At 38.1% G+C, this 23,915-nt stretch overlaps 1 protein-coding gene across 1 annotated transcript in view; it reads left to right on the plus strand.

Moving 5' to 3' along the window:
* Positions 1-23,915, plus strand: part of LOC110462101 (5-hydroxytryptamine receptor 1A-like) — a 212,933-nt gene that overhangs the window by 56,682 nt on the left and 132,336 nt on the right. Inside the window, exon 2 of the mRNA XM_021515936.1 lies at positions 11,514-11,553. The gene's annotated coding sequence lies outside the window, so the exon portion shown is untranslated. The remainder of the gene's footprint in view (positions 1-11,513; positions 11,554-23,915) is intronic.

Below are 23,915 nucleotides of genomic sequence, written 5' to 3' on the forward strand. Positions count from 1 at the left end.
GGTGGTCATGGCAGAAACACCGGAAGGTTTGCTAAAAATGCTAGATTCCTTGTCAAATTATACGTATAAATGGGATTTGACAGTTAATACCCAAACAAACAAAATTGTTGTATTCCGAAATGGGGGTAAGTTGAAAGAGAACGAAATTTGGTGGTATAAAGGCAAGAAATTAGAAGTAGTTGACACTTTAAACTATCTAGGAGTGCTACTTAATTTTTACGGGAAATTCAGAGTTTCTCAAAAACAAATTGCTGACCTAGGGAGAATAGCAATGTTTGCAAATTTTAACGTTTGTAAAAATAACAATTTTTATATAGAAACGCAGTTAGCTGTGTTTGACTTATACGTAAATAGCGTACTTACAATGTAGTTACGAGGCGGATGTGTGGGGCTTCCATGCAGCACCAGATATAGAAAAGTTACATGTAAATTTCTGCAAACGTATATTGGGATTACATAGTAAGGCAAGTAAGTATATGGTATATTATGAACTAGGACGGTATCCTATGAATATAGTTCGTAAATTTCATATTTTCAAATATTGGATAAATTAAGAAAATCTGAAAACTGTATTCTAAAAACAACGATATATGGTTAAGCAAGGTGAGGCATGAATTATACAGAATTGGTCTTGGTTATGTGTGGGAAGCCCCGAGTCTAAATAATGATATATTTTTTATAATTAAGGAACGCATTTCTGATATATTCAAACAAGAATGTTTTGACAAAATAACATCTTCTGCAAAAGTTGCACTTAACCAATATATTTGTAATTTTGGACTACAGTTTTAATTATGTAAATCATCTTTGTAAAATAAGACTATCAGCACACAAATTAAATATTGAATGTGGCAGGTATAACAATATCGAAAGAGGAAACAGATTTTGTACATTATGTAATATGAATGAGGTAGAAGATGAAATTCATTTCATTTTGAAATGTCCTTGTTATGCTGACATAAGAATATTATGTAAACCGTACTAGCATGTTTAAATTTATCCAACTGCTAAACAGTAATAGTTTATCAGAAATTAGAAATGAATGGTTACTGTTCACTCTCCACTATATAATGTATAAATATAATACCTAGACATGTTATGTCTGCATGGATGTAAATTGTATTGTACTGTATATATGTTGTGACTGATAAGTCGGACGACTTAAAGTGATAATAGACTTGGGTGGTCACGTGAATTAAGCTTACATTGGAAACAGTTAACAACAACATGTATTTAAATGTTTAGTTTGTCGATGCAGAAAGCCAAACAAATTTAAAACATAAACTACGTGAACGGAATATTGCATACATTTAAGACACATTCGATTGCAAAAGTTTAAAAAAATAAATGACAATCGATGTCTCAAAAATTTCCAAAAGAATGACAATCGATTTCTCAAAAAATTTCCGAAGATTTGACAACGGATGTCTCAAAAATGCCTAAAGAATGACAATAGATGTATCAAAAATGTTCCGAAAGATTTAAAAGCGATGCCTTAAAATTGTTCAGAAAAAACCGGCAATCCATGCTCAAAAAATGTTCCGAAGGAATGAGAACTTATGTCTAAAAATTGTTCAGAAAGAATGACAACGGATGTCTAAAAAATGTTTTGAAACGTGTTGAAATACAGTGAAAAAGGGGAAATGTGTTCATAACGCCATTTAAAGCGAATACATTTGGTTTGAAAAGTCGTTTGTCTCAATAACACTGTACCGTATATTTGCCAACTGCGTCATGGTTAAGGTTTCACTTGTTGTATTTGCGCAGACATGGGATTAACATGTGAGCCTGTCGTTAGTACAGACGCGAGATCACTACGGGAGGCAACTGTTAAAATGTTCCAATTATTGAGGAATAGCTACCGTACACATACTTTGATCAGAGTCTTTGGCCTATTAAACGCTTCCAAACCTTTGCACGTCTATCTCCTGTAGTCACACACACAAATTCAATATTTGTCTACTTCTTACATACCCCGTGTCTGTAGCCCTTTAATCTCTGACAGACCTGCACCTTGGACGTGTGTACCTGTAGACTCGGTCTATTTGTGTAGAGCTTCTCACATGAGGCGTTTGGTTCCGGCTTATCACTACACTGCGATACATTTGTACCTCTGAACCTTCTTTTGTGTGTAAGCCTTATCTTCAGTAGGAGAACAAACGATGATATGCACAATGAATTGTTACCTATCACCTTTTCTTTCCAATTCAAAGAATGAAAGGATTTGAATCCGTACAGTGCTAATATTGAAGTTTATAATAAAAAAAACACAATTATTATTGTTACGTCCAGTTTATAGCAATTTTACTTTAGACGTGAGAAGTTAACCAGCCTAGCAGCATTTCGTGAGGGAAGCGTAATTACTCCTTGGCACCGGCAGATAAGCAAGATGCTCTCGCAGACAAGACAACTTCCCAATTCATTAGCGAAGCTTTCGATATGTACAACAGGCCCCTTCGCTTTGGGCAAGGAAGCTTACATCAAGACAACCTAAAACAGATCGATGACTGTGCCATTTCTTAAAATCCTAACAGCATTAGACAAAACTATTAGTTACTAAATCATGATAGAAAAATCCGATTACCTACTAAAAATAATGGTTTGAATAATTGGACCGCTAAATATTATTTCCAGTGAAGCTAACTATACGTGAATATGCTGGATCCACTGCATTTCTAGAAAGGGGCATTCACCCTTTTTTCGCAATGCTAGCGACAAATGGATTGAAGCTCGCCTTATTCATGTCTAACGCACGTTAAAAGACGCGTACAATCTTTCTTCTTTGGCAGGAAATAACAACAAATCTCGCTCGATTCCAGCTCCTGCACTGTATATATTCAACATGTGCCCTGGGTTTAGGAATCTCACCTTCTTCCTACGTTTCTGATTCAGGGCTTTCAATAAACCTCCTTTGAGTATTATTTTTACTTCCCAAAAGGAACTTTGACTATTTGGATTTTAAAAAACAGACCTATTTGACGTAGGTTTTGACTCTCTAAAATTAAGGAAAACTTCTTTTTGACTTTTGAAATTGCTCGATGTCAACGGTCAGCAGAAAGCCACGTGATACCCCCTCTGTATACTCTCTTTCTCCTTTTCCAATATTCCTTCGACCATTTTCGTCACAACAACATACAAACAACGACCTAATCGATCTGTATTTCTTACTTGCGGTTCCTGGAGCAGAGATTCCTAGGCGGCCTTCTTCCACAGCTGTAACAATGCTGTCATTCCAGCTCTCCCAGTCATTAACACTACCCAGTATTGTGAATATATACAAGCTCTGCTGGCCTCCTCAAACTCACGGTTCTTAAGAAATCGCATTAAAAGCTGGAGACTTGAGAAGTGCTAGCGATTTTTTTTAATGGAATCACGACCTAACACCAAGGAATATAAGGCGGTATTTGGTACCGAATCGCTCCCGCTTCAACGGTCCGGTCAACTTCTACCGAATCGAATATGCCTTTTGAGATACCGTTTAAATTGCAGTCCTCTCCATGTGCTACTGTATAAACCGTGATAAGGCCTGATTAAGAGTCAGAATTAAAACGAGCGACAAACATAATTAAACAATAACTTGCGTAGTTTACTAATCTGGTAAAAAACTTGCTTACGGGCCCAGACAGGCCATGGTTTGCTGTTCCTATAGTTTTTCGTTCGATTGAGTTAAAGCCTATCCCTGCACGAAGAAAAATAGATAAGGAAAAGTAAATTCAATTATCTAAGAAGGTGCACGTTATTGGGTATACAATCTTGTTTTGCCAATGTTTCCACACCCTGATTGTACACCCGATGTATATTCGCACTTAACCTTAAACTTTAAATCATTTATGTCTAACCTCTGTTTAAAATCTCTGCTACTTGTACGGACGCGCAAGACCCCCATATAAGGGAGGTAATCTGATAGAGCCGTTATGTAAGTGTTCTTTAAAATATTTATCAATACAAATGTTTACCAATTCAGATTCTGTCAATTTATTTAACAAATGTATCGAAAAGTCAATTTTGCATTATACATAGCAATGTAAACAGTTAGAAACGCCGTGCATTATGTTTTTAATTGCAACTAATGTGCATAGATACTTTCCAAAATGCAGCAAATATAAATTTGTTTTTAGTATCAATGTACAAACATTTAACAATCATAGCAAATTTTGAAAGCTTATATTTATTAACTCTTAGTGATCATTAATGATGATGTGAAATATCTAGGTGAATTTTAAATTATAGTAAGGAATTATATTTAAATATTCCAAGAAGACCGAATGCATGTGTGTATAACTAGCGCAGAATTCCAACCTTCGTGCCAAACCAGCGGAAAATTCTGTAAAATCATGAAATCGACCTCGAAAGTAATCGAGTTTTTCCTCTTTCTTGTCATTCCGTATCACTTAAGATAATTGTATTTGTATACGTTGCCTAGCAACAGAAATTAATATTTGGAGCAGAGCACGAATGTTATGGAACGACTAGTGCCTCAAAGCTGTTTATTGCCGTCTCCATCACTTTACAATGCCTATATGTGTGCCACCTGTCTGATTTTCTTGACACACTTTTTAATTAGTGTTTAGCCGAATTTTCACAACATTTCTTATTTAAAACGCATTTGTGCCTGCATTCTGAAATCTTCACTGCTGATTTATATAAATAGAAAGATATATGAGATGTGAATGTCTTTCTGTAAAATAAATATTTTTATTTAGCGTCTGTTGGATTTATCAGACAAATAATATGTATGGCAAATTGCTCTCTTTAATAGTAGACTCAGGGCGAGATCTGATCGGGATACCTCGCGTAACTCAGATTACTGGGAATGCTCGCAGGCCGTTTGTGATGTCACTATATGCATTCCATATTGTTCCATCAATCTGCTGAGGTGGAAATGTTATGCTAATTCCGGATCCCGGCCCATTCCGATATTAGAAATGCTTCATTAGTTTTCGCTACACGTCTGTGTCCATATCAGCCTACATGTCTTACATTGGACCGACCCCGCCAGGCCCGGTCAGCTTCGGAACTGTACATCGTTACTTTATAATGATGTTCACTTGGTCTTTTCCTGACTTACTAAGTTAAATGAAGGTTTAGATATGTTATCTCCACATACATGTTATACTGGGACACACACCAGACCTCCCCGACCAGCCTACAACAGGTACAGCCATTTTAGCACTGCATGACAAGTTGACAACACAGACAAAGCTCTGGTAAAGAACATCACATTTATCCTCTGCCATTTTAAAGCTGCGGCGAGTTTATTACGTCACGAAATGACAAAACAGGCGTACGCAATTAAACCCGACGAGAGTAGAGTCTCTGGAATCCTTCCCGGAAAAGTTTTTATAACTATGTGTTCTCTTTCGCCTTCTGTGCAGCTCTTAATTGATCCACAATAGGCTTTTATCAACTCCAAATATATCAAGTATTTTTCTGTGACATTCATTTTTTTTGTCATACCCTGATACTTCAGAGCGTTTCGTGTGTGGGTTTTATTTCGCCTCTTTTTATCATTAAAATTCTCACTTCTGATTGGCTGATTTTGAACCGTCCAGATTTACGCTTATAAATAATATCAAATTTAAAATAAAAATCAAGAATCAAATGAGGGAACGTTATGTAAAAAAAGCAGTCAAAGAGGTGTAAACTTCAAAACTGGAAGTATTTCTGTATCTGTTAATCTAACAGCGTTTAGCAGGATACTAGAAAGGGGTTTTTTTTTTTCAAAAATAATATTCTCTCCGACGTTTAATTTTTATAAATATTGTTGTTAAGGATAGTAATCAACAAAAATAAATAGGAGAACATCAAAATGACATTAATATTAACGAATGTATATGTGAGTAATATTTTACGTTAAATTGCAGTACTGAGTCTTATAAGCCGAGTGAATTGTGAGATTTGAAATATCAACCTCTGAAACAGTCCGTGTAACTCATCCCATTCTTTTTGTAGTAGAACTGAATTCGGATCTACATTTAGCTTGTTATTCTTTCTGTTTTCTGCCAATGTCAGGAAAGAAGAAGAAGGGGGTTATTATTGAGAAACCATCAATCAAAACGAGAACGTTTTATTTTGTTAACTAACTAGCTAACGCGAGCGGGCCATGTCATGACGTTACGGAGTGAAATCGACAGCACAGATCTGTTTCTGTCTAACCAATCAGAGATACCGTTACAATAGCGTGACCGTTATCAATTACAGCTCAGTATAGAACGGTCAAGGCAATATTATGCTCCTGTTACTATGAAACAACGGAAGTAACTCCACTATCAGAAAAAAACAACCGGAATTGTCTTTTATAACACCGGATATTGATTTGGGTGTGGAATGGCATGCCGGGGTATTGGTTTGGGTCAAAGTTCTTCGTACATGAAACTAAGATGTTAATCTAAATAGTATACGTCAATATAAATCAGTGCTAAGTGGCCCTTTTACGACCGCCCTTATAATAATCACAAACGATTAGCATTGAAGAAATTAGAAATAATTATATAATGACAAATTAACTTTATCGGGGCATCTTGAAATTGGAAATGGCCACTTGATTACTCCCGTCATCACACTCATTGAAAGAAAATGTCAACATTTTCTATTCAAATCCCAGCTAAAACTGAAGTGTAATGTTGTCTGAGAGTAGGTTTTTGAATTAAAGATAATGTAACCTTCATGTAATTACATTGCAGTATTCATTGTTTAAAACCAAACAAGCGTCAACGACGTACACTATACATTGAAATACATCAAGGAAATTGTACGTGAGCATACATGCACCCAATACCCCACCTAAACACTATATATACCGTGTAATGGACTTTTTACGAGGGCTTAAATATTCGCGGTTACGGCCCAAAATTAGAAAATAAATTAACATGGATTATTATTTCGCGATCTCAACAGGTGAAGGAACTTAATTTCCGCGGTGCTTTAGCACGGAGGCGGGACACACGGCATAAAATACTCTATATAAAGTATATATTTTTACGCTTGGCATATTATTTTGCAGATCATATTTTCGCGATCAAACAATTGACCCGCGAAATAGCGAAAATATCATCCCCGCGGAAATATCCCGCTATACGGTATAAACGTTCAGAGATCTTATTGTATGTCTCATATGATGATCATTATAATTTGGTAATAGAAATACTATGCCAAAAAATTAATTGCATTTCAGCATACAGTTGTTTCGTCCTTATACATGTCAGACTCAAATAATATACAACACTCGAAATCGATCTTGGGATCGATCGATCTCGATCAAGAATGAGAGATTTTTTCGTCGTTGTTATTGTTATTTTATAAATCTCAACAACCGATATAGTGCGATATGGAAGGAGAATGTTTTTATATAATTATGCAAAACATCGAAATCGGTCTCGATTTGGAACGAGTTATTGTATGTCATGTCAGACAATTACGCAGTGCTCTGACAGTATAAAAGTTGTTGTGAACTGCATACATGTTTGAAGTCTCCTATGGCCATTATTTCTTCTCATACAGAAACAGAAATACTTGTACTCTTTTGACGCATTTTGACTGGATCGATCGCTAGTGAACACGAGACAGCTTAAGTGGTAAGGCATCCTTCTGAAATAAGGAGGTGCTGAGCTCGACTTTAAGTATAATCAGTTGCATATTGTCCGTCTTGTAAGATGTTGTCTGGTAAATAAAGCGTCGCCGTGGGGATCATGTTCCTTCCTGTAAACCCTACAGGTAACAACGACACTTGACAAACAAGTCCCTGGCGCAACACAATTTGCAAACACGTGTTTAGTGAATGAGCTGATATAAAAGGATGTCCAGACTGAACTCCCGACAGACGCTCCTCTGGTACCGAGTGACCTATGGTCAAACAGACAAGTTCGTCTCGTCAGCAAAATATGTAGCTTCCGTCGGCCTCCAGCAGAAAGGGCTTCATTAGTGATACGAAAAGTTATCTGTAAGTCTATATAAGGCATTTTACTTACATCTAAGCATGCGCATGTCCACGTGTCAACTTACTTAAAGGAAGTACATTAACAGCAATGTAGATAAAAAAAAATAGATGTAGTTAGATGAAACGTAATTGATGTTACGTACTGCGTTCAAAGTTACTACACTTGTGTACCGCGAAACAATTTTTGTGTTCCACGTAACTGTGTTTGTATTCTACGTTACTGGTTTTGTGTTCCACTTTACTACATTTGCGCTCCACGTAACTGCTCTTCTGTTTCATGGAACGAGGGTAAATTCGAAAACAAGCATAGTGCTGGAATTAAGTCTCATTTCCAACAGCAATTGAAATCTGGCAGTATTTTTTTACTAGACAAAAATACGTTAGTTAACAAAACCTTTCCCCACAAACCATCGTTTGTGACCGTGAAGAGTTAATTCGCTGCGGGGATTTGTTCTGGTATACGGCATGAAGAAAGAATAACGCCGGATGTTCACCTGAATTTCGCGTCATTAGCGCCAACATTTACCATACGCCCTCGGCCACTTCCAGTTATACTGCCTGTATCGGTAGAATACGGTGTTTCTGTTTGTTGACATCCATAACGTTACCTGTCATTCCGTAAAGAAACTGGTTAGACTGAGAATTCCTGTGGAAACAAATGTTTCTCTTACGAACGCCACACATATAAAGGTGTATAAGTAATCGAGCATGCGTGTATAAGTAACCAAATATGCGTGTATAAGTAACCAAATATGCGTGTATAAGTAATCAAATATGTGTGTATACGAAATCAAATATGTGTGTATTAGTCATCAAATATGTGTGTATTAGTCATCAAATATGTGTGTATTAGTCATCAAATATGTGTGTATTAGTCATCAAATATACGTGCATAAGTAATCAAATATGCTCGCCGACGTACCGCGGGTACGCGGGAATTGGGTGTTCATGTATTTAATGAGTAAGGATGCGGAAGGGTACAATATCGACCACATTAATATCTTAGTGACCAAAAGATGTCAAGCATGATCATTTACACATGCATTTTGATATTGCGCTCGTGTGAGTGATATAAGCTGGAGGTCCTGCAAATACTGTTTCCGGAATGTTAGCGTCTGACGTAACATGTACTTGTAATGGTGACATGCGTGAAACACGAGGGGAAAAAATAAAATCATTGCAATCGTTCTGAAGTCATCTGCCATGTCTCCCTGGTAGAACAGGGTGATTTCTGGAACAAACGTCCGAGGCTGTATTTTTTATTGTCCTGAAACATAAGTCTGTTCCTACTGTTGTGTAATATACGAGCGAGATTTATATCTGTAGCGCCATAATTGTACACCGGATCTCTGATCGATGGAAAACGTAACCAGTTTTGAAGATCCCGATTATAAATCAAAGGGACATCGCATAAAGTATCTGCTAGATAATAGTTACAATACGGACGGAATTTGTTTTGTTTTTTTGGAATATCTCTCGCTCTTCGTGCGTAGCGTTTATTTTGTGGGGGTATCAGTGCAGTAAGTGTACGACAGTGGCGTACTTACTTAGATAAATGTGTCAACGGTCTTTATCATAGACTGCCGAGTCATTATCATAGACTGCCGAGTCATTCGTCTTCTTGACAGCACATGTACCTAAAATGGTTCTAACGAGACTTAATGTTTTCATGTGAAAAGTGCCAGTTTACTTTTACGTAAATAACGCGGAATGCGTCTTTGCTGGACAAAAATACATCTATCATTTTGTGTTTTGTATATATGAAGTGCTTCATTATTTTCTTTTTTGTACCAATTAAGTCTGGTGTTACATGACACGATTGAAAGAGTAAACATTGCAGGCTGGAAAAGTGTATGCCTGCTGTGTCCGACTGTATATCATAAAAGGTACTAGATATGTGCACTACAAAGTGTACTAGATATGTGCACTTCAAAGTGTACTAGATATGTGCACTTCAAAGTGTACTAGATATGTGCACTACAAAGTGTACTAGATATGTGCACTACAAAGTGTACTAGATATGTGCACTACAAAGTGTACTAGATATGTGCACTACAAAGTGTACTAGATATGTGCACTACAAAGTGTACTAGATATGTGCACTACAAAGTGTACTAGATATGTGCACTACAAAGTGTACTAGATATGTGCACTACAAAGTGTACTAGATATGTGCACTACAAAGTGTACTAGATATGTGCACTACAAAGTGTACTAGATATGTGCACTACAAAGTGTACTAGATATGTGCACTACAAAGTGTACTAGATATGTGCACTACAAAGTGTACTAGATATGTGCACTACAAAGTGTACTAGATATGTGCACTACAAAGTGTACTAGATATGTGCACTACAAAGTGTACTAGATATGTGCACTACAAAGTGTACTAGATATGTGCACTACAAAGTGTACTAGATATGTGCACTACAAAGTGTACTAGATATGTGCACTACAAAGTGTACTAGATATGTGCACTACAAAGTGTACTAGATATGTGCACTACAAAGTGTACTAGATATGTGCACTACAAAGTGTACTAGATATGTGCACTACAAAGTGTACTAGATATGTGCACTACAAAGTGTACTAGATATGTGCACTACAAAGTGTACTAGATATGTGCACTACAAAGTGTACTAGATATGTGCACTACAAAGTGTACTAGATATGTGCACTACAAAGTGTACTAGATATGTGCACTACAAAGTGTACTAGATATGTGCACTACAAAGTGTACTAGATATGTGCACTACAAAGTGTACTAGATATGTGCACTACAAAGTGTACTAGATATGTGCACTACAAAGTGTACTAGATATGTGCACTACAAAGTGTACTAGATATGTGCACTACAAAGTGTACTAGATATGTGCACTACAAAGTGTACTAGATATGTGCACTACAAAGTGTACTAGATATGTGCACTACAAAGTGTACTAGATATGTGCACTACAAAGTGTACTAGATATGTGCACTACAAAGTGTACTAGATATGTGCACTACAAAGTGTACTAGATATGTGCACTACAAAGTGTACTAGATATGTGCACTGAAAAATGTACTAGATACGTGCACTACAAAGTGTACTAGATATGTGCACTACAAAGTGTACTAGATATGTGCACTACAAAGTGTACTAGATATGTGCACTACAAAGTGCACTTGATATCAAGTTAAGTTTGTTACTCTGGCGGTATAAATGACCTTTAATGTATTGAGGACACATAATTATCTATAGCATTTCTGTCCGACCACGCTTTGTACGACAAAGTCCCACAGATACATTTAATAACATTACCCTGTCCAATCTCGTGTATATACTTGAGAGTACATCGTACACTTGAGACTGCTATGCAGTTGTGATTACATGCAGTTTGATGTTATTTTTATATTCAGAATTTCTAATACACGGAATCCAATTTCTTGTATAGCTGTTAAGTTTAAGTTTAGAAGAAGCACGTGCAAAGTCAATAGATTTCGAGCCAAGCCAGGTGAAATTTACAACATACCAGGTGCGATTTACTACATGAATCGCATTTTTGATAATTGGAATTTCACCTTTTATATTTTTCAGACTGTGGATTGGTGGGATTGCGGGATTTCACGCCGATACGGTGAGTACTGTTTCTGCTCTGTGTTCTCCTCCGTCTATCAAAGTATGTCTTTGAAATGGGTCGATACCATCAAAAGCCCATCCCATCAACCTTCGGAACTAAAATAAGGTCTGCTGATCGTGAAATAATCTTGTTCGATGTTGTCAGACGGAAGAAAATAATCAGATGTATGGTTAGTTTTTATTTAGTCTGGAAATGTTGCCAACCTTTCAATTCAGCTTGCGAGGTTATAAGATCACTCGTCCGGATGGATTTCCTTAATCGGAAGTCAGTAATCTCTGATAAAATTGGGTCCGAAAAAAACCCGACTTGATATCATATCCGGCATTGCATATTAGTACTGAAAGTGATCGGAAACGTGACTACCAAACTCTTTGAAAATCTGTCTACGATTGATTTTTGACTTGATTGACACCATACAGGTCACATGACCAACCCTATCGGCAGTCACATGACTGCCCCCTGCCTGTCAATGATTACATGACCAAACCTATCGACATGATCGAAAGTCATGTCACCGGGTACATCAGTGTCAACGAGATTCTTACAGAATATGTTATAAGTGCTAATAGTCTTAAGATTATAAAGAATATACTTAAACGTGTTACCGGCTTGGAGTGTTGCATTGTCTTAAATGCGTGTTAGCCTTGTAGCTCTAGTGTTGAACATCTAGTTGTCGGAATAGGCAGTAAACACTCTACACAAATGGAGCATATATCTGCGTTTCCTTCTAGTTAATGCCCGAAAACGCAATCACAACTGATACTTGTTTATGTATTGTCGGGTAAAACATCATGAAAAAACTAAAACGGGACGTAATCGTATTAGATGACCCCAGTGGAGAAGATTGGAGGAATGGTAAACCTCAGAGATGAGACCAAACGGTTGGCAACGCGTATTGATGGATTTCACAGATTCGCTTATTGGACTACTTCGCGAGTTCTTTGATGCCACGAGAATGACCTTGGCTGACCTAGTGTTGCATCCCTGTTGAGTTACGTTTTGTACGTGATCTCTTTCCCACACGTATTAGTGCGCGAACTGGGAGGCAATATATGAGGATATCAGGAATAGGGCTAGGTTTATTTTTCTATCATATTTTTATTATTCATAATTAGACTTACGATGTATTAACACGTTATAATAGGGAACACTGGTGTTTGTTTTGATACTTATCTACTCTATCAGGAACGTGAACTAAGCCAGATTGTCTCAAGCGAGCCGCACCATTGTCATTACTTATACTCGGAACAGACTTGGTTTATCATAGGACTACTCAATATTTACGTTCGGAACAGACAGGGTTTATCATAGGACTAGTCAATATTTACGTTCGGAACAGACAGGGTTTATCATAGGACTAGTCAATACTTACATTCGGAACAGACATGATTTATCATAGGACTACTCAATATTTACATTCGGAACAGACAGGGTTAATCGAAGGACTACTCAATATTTACATTCGGAACCGACAGTGTTTATCTTAGGACTACTCAATACTTACACTCGGAACCGACAGTGTTTTTCATAGCACTACTCAATATTTACATTCGGAACCGACAGTGTTTATCTTAGGACTACTCAATACTTACACTCGGAACCGACAGTGTTTATCATAGCACTACTAAATATTTACATTCGGAAAAGACAGTGTGTATCATAGGACTACACAATACTAACACTAGGAATAGAAATTGTTTATCATATAGGACTACTCAATATTTACACTCATTTAAAATAAAAGACGACGATACACCACATGATCAGATTTCGGCTGATGATTGGATAAATACATGCGTTCTCTGTTGTGAATTTCACTTGGTTTTTGGTATTTTTCTCATCAGTCGTACAGCTGTTAACACATTTAAGACATGTTATATACTAAAGCTATTAGTATGCCCTCAGCTGAAAATCGTAAAGGCGTGTCGTACTAACTAGAAAGGATGTTCTGGTTTGTTATCGAGGTCGGTAAAACAATCAACCACTAATAATGTTCGTGAAAGATTACGGGGTGGAGGAGGAGGGCGGGTAGGGTGTAGGCAAAAACACTCCACTTAGCTATGCATATATAATTTGTAAACGATTACAGGGCGTGAAACGGTAAAAAAACAAACACTTTGTAAACGATTACAGGGCGTGATACGATAAAATAACAGTTTGTTAACTTTTACAGGGCGTGATATGGTAAAATAACAGTTTGTAAACGATGACCGGGCGCGATACGGTAAAATAACAGTTTGTTAACTATTACAGGGCGTGACACGGTAAAATAACACTTTGTAAACGATTACATGGCGTGATACGGTAAAATAACAGTTTGTTAACTATTACAGGGCGTGATACGGTAAAATAACAGTTTGTTAACTATTACAGGGCGTGATTCGGTTATTAAATAGTTTGTAAACTAAACGATTACAGGGCGTGATACGGTAAAATAACAGTTTGTAAACGATTACAGGGCGCGATACGGTAAAATAACCGTTTGTTAACTATTACAGGGCGTGACACGGTAAAATAACACTTTGTAAACGATAACATGGCGTGATACGGTAAAATAACAGTTTGTTAACTATTACAGGGCGTGATACGGTAAAATAACATTTGTAAACGATTACAGGGCTTGATACGGTAAAATAACAGTTTGTAAACGATTACAGGGCGTGATACGATAAAATAACAGTTTGTTAACTTTTACAGGGCGTGATACGGTAAAATAACAGTTTGTTAACGATTACAGGGCGCGATACGGTAAAATAACAGTTTGTTAACTATAACAGGGCGTGACACGGTAAAATAACACTTTGTAGACGATTACATGGCGTGATACGGTAAAATAACAGTTTGTTAACTATTACAGGGCGTGATTCGGAAATTAAATAGTTTGTTAACTAAACAATTACAGGGCGTGATACGGTAAAATAACAGTTTGTAAACGATTACAGGGCGCGATACGGTAAAATAACAGTTTGGTTAACGATTACATGGCGTGATACGGTAAAATAACAGTTTGATAACTATTACAGGGCGTGATACGGTAAAATAACAGTTGTAAACGATTACAGGGCGTGATACGGTAAAATAACAGTTTATAAACGATTACAGGGCGTGATACGGTAAAATAACTGTTTGTAAACGATTACAGGGCGTGATACGGTAAAATAACAGTTTGTAAACGATTACAGGGCGTGATACGGTAAAATAACAGTTTGTTAACTATTACAGGGCGTGATTCGGTAAAATATTAGTTTGTTAACGATTACAGGGCGTGATACGGTAAAATAACAGTTGTAAACGATTACAGGGCGTGATACGGTAAAATAACAGTTTGTAAAAGATTACAGGGCGTGATACGGTAAAATAACCGTTTGTAAACGATTACAGGGCGTGATACGGAAAAATAACATTTTGTAAACGATTACAGGGCGTGATACGGTAAAATAACGGTTGTAAACGATTACAGGGCGTGATACGGTAACATAACAGTTTGTAAACGATTACAGGGCGTGATACGGTAAAATAACACTTTGTAAACGATTACATGGCGTGATACGGTAAAATAACAGTTTGTTAACTATTACAGGGTGTGATACGGTAAAATATCAGTTTGTTACGATTACCGGGCGTGATACGGTAAAATATCAGTTTGTTAACGATTACCGGGCGTGATACGGTAAAATGGCCTCAGACCACATTTAATTCTACTTTATGTTACTACCAAAGGAAAAATTAGTTTAAATAATTTTAAAACTTTGCGCAGGATCTGGTTCCTATTTCATATTGTAGGTCTATTCAAACTGAACATACAGTGAGCTGGAAAGTACCTCATGGCCAACCTTTAAGAAAGATGATTTCATTTGAATGTCACTACCCTGCATGTATAGGAGAAATTACCAAACATCACACAATATCACAACTCAAGCTTCATCATTTATTGTTTCCTGCTGCCAATACAAACTGTGTCAAATAATATTCAATAACTAGAATAGATGTTGTTGAACAATCCATATAAACAAACTGTACATATATGGCATAGATCAGACAGGAAAATTTTTTAGTAACCCACCTGAAATGTCCTTATGCACTACATTCGTGTAAAACTACCCGGAAGTGTAATTGTGGTCTGAGGCCAAATAACAGTTTGTAAACGATTACAGGGCGTGAGGCAGTTAAACACTCTACCACTAATAATAGTTTGTTAACGATAACAGGGCGTAATACTGTAACACAACAGTTTATAAACGATTACAGGGAGTGACACAATGCAAAGATACATTTTTCTTTTCTTTGATATATAAATAGTTCAACAGAAAATGATTTCACTCTTCGTGCGATAATGAAATTCTTCAGATAATGCGTGTATATATTTATAGATATATCAAGAGAACCTGAGAATTTGTTACATTTATATGTGGACCTAAATTAAGGTATTGCGAAATTTTGAACGTTTTAGGGGTTAAGATCAACTTTCGGTAAAAATTCCACCCTCAATGATGATATATACGAGAAGGGCGGAAAGCTCTCGATGTTGGAAAATCGACCGCAAACAACCTTTCTTGCATAAAAAAAAAAACACATTTCTAGTTGATGAACAAAAATGCTTTGTATCGTTGGAAAGATTGGAAAGATGGATAGTTTTTCTTTTAGAAACATCGTACTGTTGATGTTATAGATATACGTATAATGTAAGTGAGAATAAATATATAGGCATAACATGTAAATAGCAATATTGTTATCGTGCTCGCTGATATTGCTTGGCTATTTAAGTACGTGTATCGATAATAGTTGTCTATATCATGTCATAGAAATCTGTATTTCTGTAAATTATAATAACCACCGTGAAGCAGAATGTCTGAGGTGTATGATATCCATGTCATATCTAATCATATTTTTTTTTATCTCGATAAGTACATATGTAATTGTCCCGTAAACTGTACCTCAAAGAAAGATAACTCTGTTTTATATGTTTTTACCTCCACTTTTCACACTGGTTTGTTAATAAGTAGACCATTATAGTCATTTTCTCACAGATGGTTAGCAGACCTTCTCAATCTGATGATATAGAAAATTCGATGGAGACACCCACATGTGTTAATCATTCGAAACGATGTTGCTAAAAACTGCCTAACAATGTATGAACTCTCATTCCGGCCAACAAAAGTGATTAATATAAGTCGATCTAACTTGCTTCATAATTGATGTAAAATAAACAAAGTTTATATTTATATTTAGTAAGAACTATCCATTTAATCAATATGACGTCGCCAATTAAACGTCTTAGAACGACTTTATTGTGCTGAAAATTATCAAATCATTATCTCTATTATTCCTGTGTGTCTTTCTTATGACTAACCAGGTTAGCTGTATTACTGTTCCCCATTCGTGCCACCAAAACGACACTTACGATGAACTCCGCACACAAAACAATATTTGTAATGCAATAAGCGACAGTCTCGTGCGTGCGTGGTTACGACACCCGCGTGTTTAATTGTCAGTATTAATAAGGTCACGCGTATCACAAAATGATCAATAAGTACGGAGCGATACCAGACCAGCAACTCGTGTCTTCATTACAGTACTGTTACTGACCAACCTCGATACTCCAGGAGTTACCCTCATTTTTGCTCTCTGCTATTTTTTCGACTTTGCTCTGACATATTCCAGGAGTGCAGAGAGCGAAAGTTAGCGTAACCCCTGGAGTATCGAGAATGGGGTTTGACCGAAGCATACATAAAATTGGTTCCTCAAAGATAAGTGCATTTTTCCAAATGCATATTGCTGTTTCAAATATTGTGAATAAAAGTGGAAATACATGCGTGTTAATTCTTCATTGTAATTTTCGTTTCACTTTTCCTTTTTCCGTTGCGTTTGCAATGCGCCATAAATTTCTCACTTGTTCTTATTGATTAAGTAATACTACATGTTTTTGTCACATCAAAATGTATACGTTTCCGAAATCGAAGAGATCGGCTCCCGATACACATATCTTCCAAGAATCAGGTATATTATCGCGGGCTGACGCGTTGGATGTGGAAGATGCCTTTTCAATGGCCTTTCATATAGGTCTACTACCTATGGCAATTATATATATATTGCCCTATTCTAGAGAGGCCCCGAATAAGGAAAATATCGTTGAAAAAACTCGAGCGCGTGAGGCCAACACGGTGATTTATTGCCCTATCATGTGATCATTACATCCAATCACACACGCTGTTACATAGATGAGGTTTTATAACAAAGAAAATAGCCTCGAGTTCATGAACGCTGAACTCGTTAAGGAATTACTAAGCTAAGATTTCCTTATATGCGTTTCATGTATACGTTCCTTAATTTAACTAAGAAATGTTTGTAAAACCGGGACCTGTTTTACAACGGAACGAAAACTGGAGTGAAAAATAAACGTGACTCTTAAAACGTTATTTCACACTGTTGTGTTTTTTGATTCCAGAGATAGTGCTTTTCCCGAAGGTATAGAGTTTCTGTTCTTATTTTAATTTGAAGGCCTAATGCTGCTTTAAGGGTCATTACCCAATAGAATGGAAATGCCGTCGGCGACCAAGTAAGGCTGCCAGTTATAAAAAGAACACGTATGTGGAAGTCCAGCATACTAAAAATACATCGTTCGGAAGCTGACCATCGTTGCTTTCCATTACATATAGTTTCGTCGTGGAGAGCTATGGAACGTGCTCTGGATCTTAAATCAACACTAACGATTGTATGACTTTTAACTCATCAATCAATTTGGGAGATATTTTAGCAGTGCAATAATTTTGATGTTTTGATAGTTTAAAATATCACATTTGATAACATATCTAGTTTTAATGGGTTTGATATTGAATTCCGCGAGTGTGTCGACGTTTCTGATATTTTTATTCCTACTACACAGATCTCCAGATTACGCTTGCATAATGAAAATTAAAATTCCTCTCGATAAAACCACCAGAATAAGGTATAGGGGAATAATTGGGTTTTAGATGTATTCTACAAAGTCATTCCTGATATGCCCGGTACCTTATCCTTCCAGAGTGACAAACGTTTATAATACGGATCCGGAAGTTAAGTTGGTGACCGAGTTATTTTACAAACCCGTGGAGTAATTAAACACATAGTATCGTATTTAGGTCCCTGGATTGCCATTACATTTCTATCATAATGGCGTAAATTATAAACCCTTAGTTAACACAGCATTTCCCGGAAATAGCCCTGACGTATAGCTGTAATAAAATCGTCAAATAGTCATTCACCGGGGCGTGCTTGATCAACGGAGAAATCAAAATTCAAATATTTATTTTTCATTAAATCAAGTGTTATTGGAAACATTGGTCATGTTTAGACACAATTTTTTTTTTATATCAAGCAATTTTCAGATTATCTTTCAGAATGATATCAATTCCAATATTTGTTTTTTTTTTATTATGACACCTACAGAGTTACAATGAGACGGTGCTATCAGACAGGGGCGGTGTTTGTACTGACGCTGAGTGAAACTGACATCTGAGATAATCCAATCTCATTACATCGCCTGATTCAGAGGCTGTAGCGAGATGCTGATAGCACTTACGGTCTCGTTAGGTTTTCTCTCTCGGTCATAATGGTTTCTGTAAGGAAAACAACAAAACACAAGGAAAGAGCAGTACCTCTCGTTTTTACAACGATGTCCTTTCAAAATCGTAGTCAGTATTTCCTAGAATTTATATTTTATGATAAAATATTATTTTTTTGTGTTTATGTTACTGATTTGTTGAATTCCAATAATAATGTATAGTTTCGAACACTAGCGCTTCATTATCTATGAGCTTAACCTAATGTTGTGTCGGCTATACGAGAACATAGAACACATAATTGAGCTATGATTTTGGCTCCGGGTCCAGTCAGTCTCCCAAACCCGCCACATCACATGACCTCGTCTCGACCACGTTCAGTCTTCCAACCCTGTCCCGCGAGGCTTTAAATTCAACCACCCATTGTCGTCCCTCCTATCCTGTTCCGTCTCACAGCCCAGTACTGCCTCTCTGCCCTGAACCGTCTCTCTTATCCTGTTTGGTCTCCAAGCCCGGTACCGTCTCTCAACCCAGTACCACCTCTCCTATCATTTACCGTCTGTCAGCCCAGTACCGTCTCTCAGCCAAGTACCGTCTCTCCTATCCTGTACCGTCTCTCAGTCCATTACCGTTTTTCAGCCGAGTACCGTCTCTCCTATCCTGTACCGTCTCTCAGCCAAGTACTATTCCGTCTCTCCTAATCTGTACCATCTCTCAGCCAAGTACCGTCTCTCCTATCCTGTACCATATCTCAGCCAAGTACCGTCTCTCCTATCATGTACCATCTCTCAGCCAAGTACCGTCTCTCCTATCATGTACCGTCCCTCAAACAAGTACCGTCTCTCCTATCCTGTACCGTCCCTCAGCCAAGAACACTGTACCGTCTCTCCTATCATGTACCATCCCTCAGCCCGGTACTGTCCCTCAGCCAATTACCGTCTCTCATATCATGTACCATCTCTCAGCCAAGTACCGTCTCTCATATCATGTACCATCTATCAGCCCGGTACCGTCCCTCAGCCATGTACCGTCTCTCCTATCCTGTACCATCTCTCAGCCCGATACCGTCTCTCAGCCCGGTACCGTCTCTCCTAACCTGTACCGTCTCTCCTATCCTGTACCATCTCTCAGCCCTGTACCGTCTCTCAGCCCGGTACCGTCTTAACGTCCAGTATCGTCTCTTCCACCCTATTCGAGTTTCCTTGACCAGGCCAATCTTTGCATCCATTCCCGTCACCGCAACCCGTCAGGTCTCCTCCCTTGTTCCTTCCCCTTCACATGTCTTGTTGCACCGAACCGTTCTGTCTCTTGATCACCTATCAATTAATGATTTACAAAAATTATGACACAAGTTTTCGACCTTATAAAGTACCAAACACTTGTGTTTGCCCGGATGGCAGCGCAAAGAAGATATCGTGTTAGGAAGCCAGGAAACATGGAGGAAAACCACGTGGTCAGACAGATGACCTGGTACCTTTTCTTGTCCGATCAGGGAATCGAACCCATGCCGTCCAGGTGAAATGAGAGTGCGCTATCCACTGATAACCCCCTTCGGTTTCGTCACCGGCCTCGACCCATCACGTCTTCTCACCCATTTCATCTCTGGAAAACAGAATATTTGTAATAACGACAAATACCGCTGTAATCCCCGGCTCTGGTTCCGAATAACTCGTCTTTAGATATTAGTGTTGACTCTTTTATAATCATTCCTTCCGAATGTCTATTCAACGCCAGCAGCAGGAAGAAGGTCTTAATGTGACGAGCGCTGTTACTAGAAATCTATACCTCAAGAGACAGGAGAGTTAGCCCCGGGGACCCGTTTATTAGCCGTCATTACTTCTCGATAAGATGATAGGCGAGCAATTAGAGGCATGTTGTTTATGTGACTGTTGCTACCCAGGGGCCGTATCCCCAAGTGGCGAGCCTGCCATCATCCATTATCTCTAGCACATGCATAGCTGTACCTCACAAACGGCCCGTCATGCTCAGCCCTGTTTATATACAACAGGAATTACAGTCCTACAATGAGATTATTGCAGGATTGTTTCCACTTACAGCGCGTGCTTAATGCTGCACCAACATCTCAACATTTGAGCTAAGTTGTATAGTGGGTCTGTATCAACAGAGCGAGAGAGATCGGGGGTGCTTTAATAATAAGGAAACAAGCTTTTCGTAATGACGTACGTTGTAACTGTCGAGAGTTAAATCAGTTTTATTAACGGAGACTTAATCGGAATATCGAATTCAATTAATTCATCTATAAAATATCCGGGGATTTCAGTTCTATTCAAAGGTGAACCTAAGCTACACACATGGGACAGCACATTTGACATTTGGTAATAGCAGAGACGTATATACGTCCCTGGTAATAAATACATTATGCACAAAATGAATGACATCGCACCACACAGCTTGCTATTGCGTCCTTCTATGACTCGTCGACATGACAGCGTGCTGTAGTTTCTATCTTAAGGTTGCGAATACAACCATTGCTCATAAAAACAACACAAGTTCAGAAGCTGGTGCAAACGATCTAAGTGGAAAGCAGAAAACTAGCGTGTATACATCTGATACGGAATTGTGTAACTAGAAAAGTATCAATTCAATTCAATTCAATTTATTGGCTGTAGGCCTAACGGACCATGAGTACATATTACATATTACATACAATACACAATAAGGATTTGAAACAGCAAGACAAAAGTGGATTACCAGTTAAAGAATAACAGCTCTTTTCTTATTTGCTTTAAAAATAAATGTCCTTGTTGTTATTGACACACAATAACTGTATTCATTTAAGCATTGAAGGATTTTGCCAATAGTATACAATTGTTTCATGGCTATTATGGGAACAGTCAAAACTATCATCCCTCGGTAGGGGGAAGCCCTGTGGAACTGTTTGCCCTTGGCCGCAAGGGCAAACAATTCCACAGGGCTTCCCCCTACCGAGGGATGATAGTTTTGACTGTTCCCAAAATAACCATGAAACAATTGTATACTATTGGCAAAATCCTTCAATGCTTAAATGAATACAGTTATTGTGTGTCAATAACAACAAGGACATTTATTTTTAAAGCAAATAAGAAAAGAGCTGTTATTCTTTAACTGGTAATCCACTTTTGTCTTGCTGTTTCAAATCCTTATTGTGTATTGTATGTAATATGTAATATGTACTCATGGTCCGTTAGGCCTACAGCCAATAAATTGAATTGAATTGAATTGATACTTTTCTAGTTACACAATTCCGTATCAGATGTATACACGCTAGTTTTCTGCTTTCCACTTAGATCGTTTGCACCAGCTTCTGAACTTGTGTTGTTTTTATGAGCAATGGTTGTATTCGCAACCTTAAGATAGAAACTACAGCACGCTGTCATGTCGACGAGTCATAGAAGGACGCAATAGCAAGCTGTGTGGTGCGATGTCATTCATTTTGTGCATAATGTATTTATTACCAGGGACGTATATACGTCTCTGCTATTACCAAATGTCAAATGTGCTGTCCCATGTGTGTAGCTTAGGTTCACCTTTGAATAGAACTGAAATCCCCGGATATTTTATAGATGAATTAATTGAATTCGATATTCCGATTAAGTCTCCGTTAATAAAACTGATTTAACTCTCGACAGTTACAACGTACGTCATTACGAAAAGCTTGTTTCCTTATTATTAAAGCACCCCCGATCTCTCTCGCTCTGTTGATACAGACCCACTATACAACTTAGCTCAAATGTTGAGATGTTGGTGCAGCATTAAGCACGCGCTGTAAGTGGAAACAATCCTGCAATAATCTCATTGTAGGACTGTAATTCCTGTTGTATATAAACAGGGCTGAGCATGACGGGCCGTTTGTGAGGTACAGCTATGCATGTGCTAGAGATAATGGATGATGGCAGGCTCGCCACTTGGGGATACGGCCCCTGGGTAGCAACAGTCACATAAACAACATGCCTCTAATTGCTCGCCTATCATCTTATCGAGAAGTAATGACGGCTAATAAACGGGTCCCCGGGGCTAACTCTCCTGTCTCTTGAGGTATAGATTTCTAGTAACAGCGCTCGTCACATTAAGACCTTCTTCCTGCTGCTGGCGTTGAATAGACATTCGGAAGGAATGATTATAAAAGAGTCAACACTAATATCTAAAGACGAGTTATTCGGAACCAGAGCCGGGGATTACAGCGGTATTTGTCGTTATTACAAATATTCTGTTTTCCAGAGATGAAATGGGTGAGAAGACGTGATGGGTCGAGGCCGGTGACGAAACCGAAGGGGGTTATCAGTGGATAGCGCACTCTCATTTCACCTGGACGGCATGGGTTCGATTCCCTGATCGGACAAGAAAAGGTACCAGGTCATCTGTCTGACCACGTGGTTTTCCTCCATGTTTCCTGGCTTCCTAACACGATATCTTCTTTGCGCTGCCATCCGGGCAAACACAAGTGTTTGGTACTTTATAAGGTCGAAAACTTGTGTCATAATTTTTGTAAATCATTAATTGATAGGTGATCAAGAGACAGAACGGTTCGGTGCAACAAGACATGTGAAGGGGAAGGAACAAGGGAGGAGACCTGACGGGTTGCGGTGACGGGAATGGATGCAAAGATTGGCCTGGTCAAGGAAACTCGAATAGGGTGGAAGAGACGATACTGGACGTTAAGACGGTACCGGGCTGAGAGACGGTACAGGGCTGAGAGATGGTACAGGATAGGAGAGACGGTACAGTGTTCTTGGCTGAGGGACGGTACCGGGCTGAGAGATGGTACAGGATAGGAGAGACGGTACAGGGCTGAGAGATGGTACAGGATAGGAGAGACGGTAC

This window comes from Mizuhopecten yessoensis, unplaced genomic scaffold (assembly GCF_002113885.1).
Source record: "Mizuhopecten yessoensis strain PY_sf001 unplaced genomic scaffold, ASM211388v2 scaffold1429, whole genome shotgun sequence".
Lineage (NCBI taxonomy): Eukaryota > Metazoa > Mollusca > Bivalvia > Pectinida > Pectinidae > Mizuhopecten > Mizuhopecten yessoensis.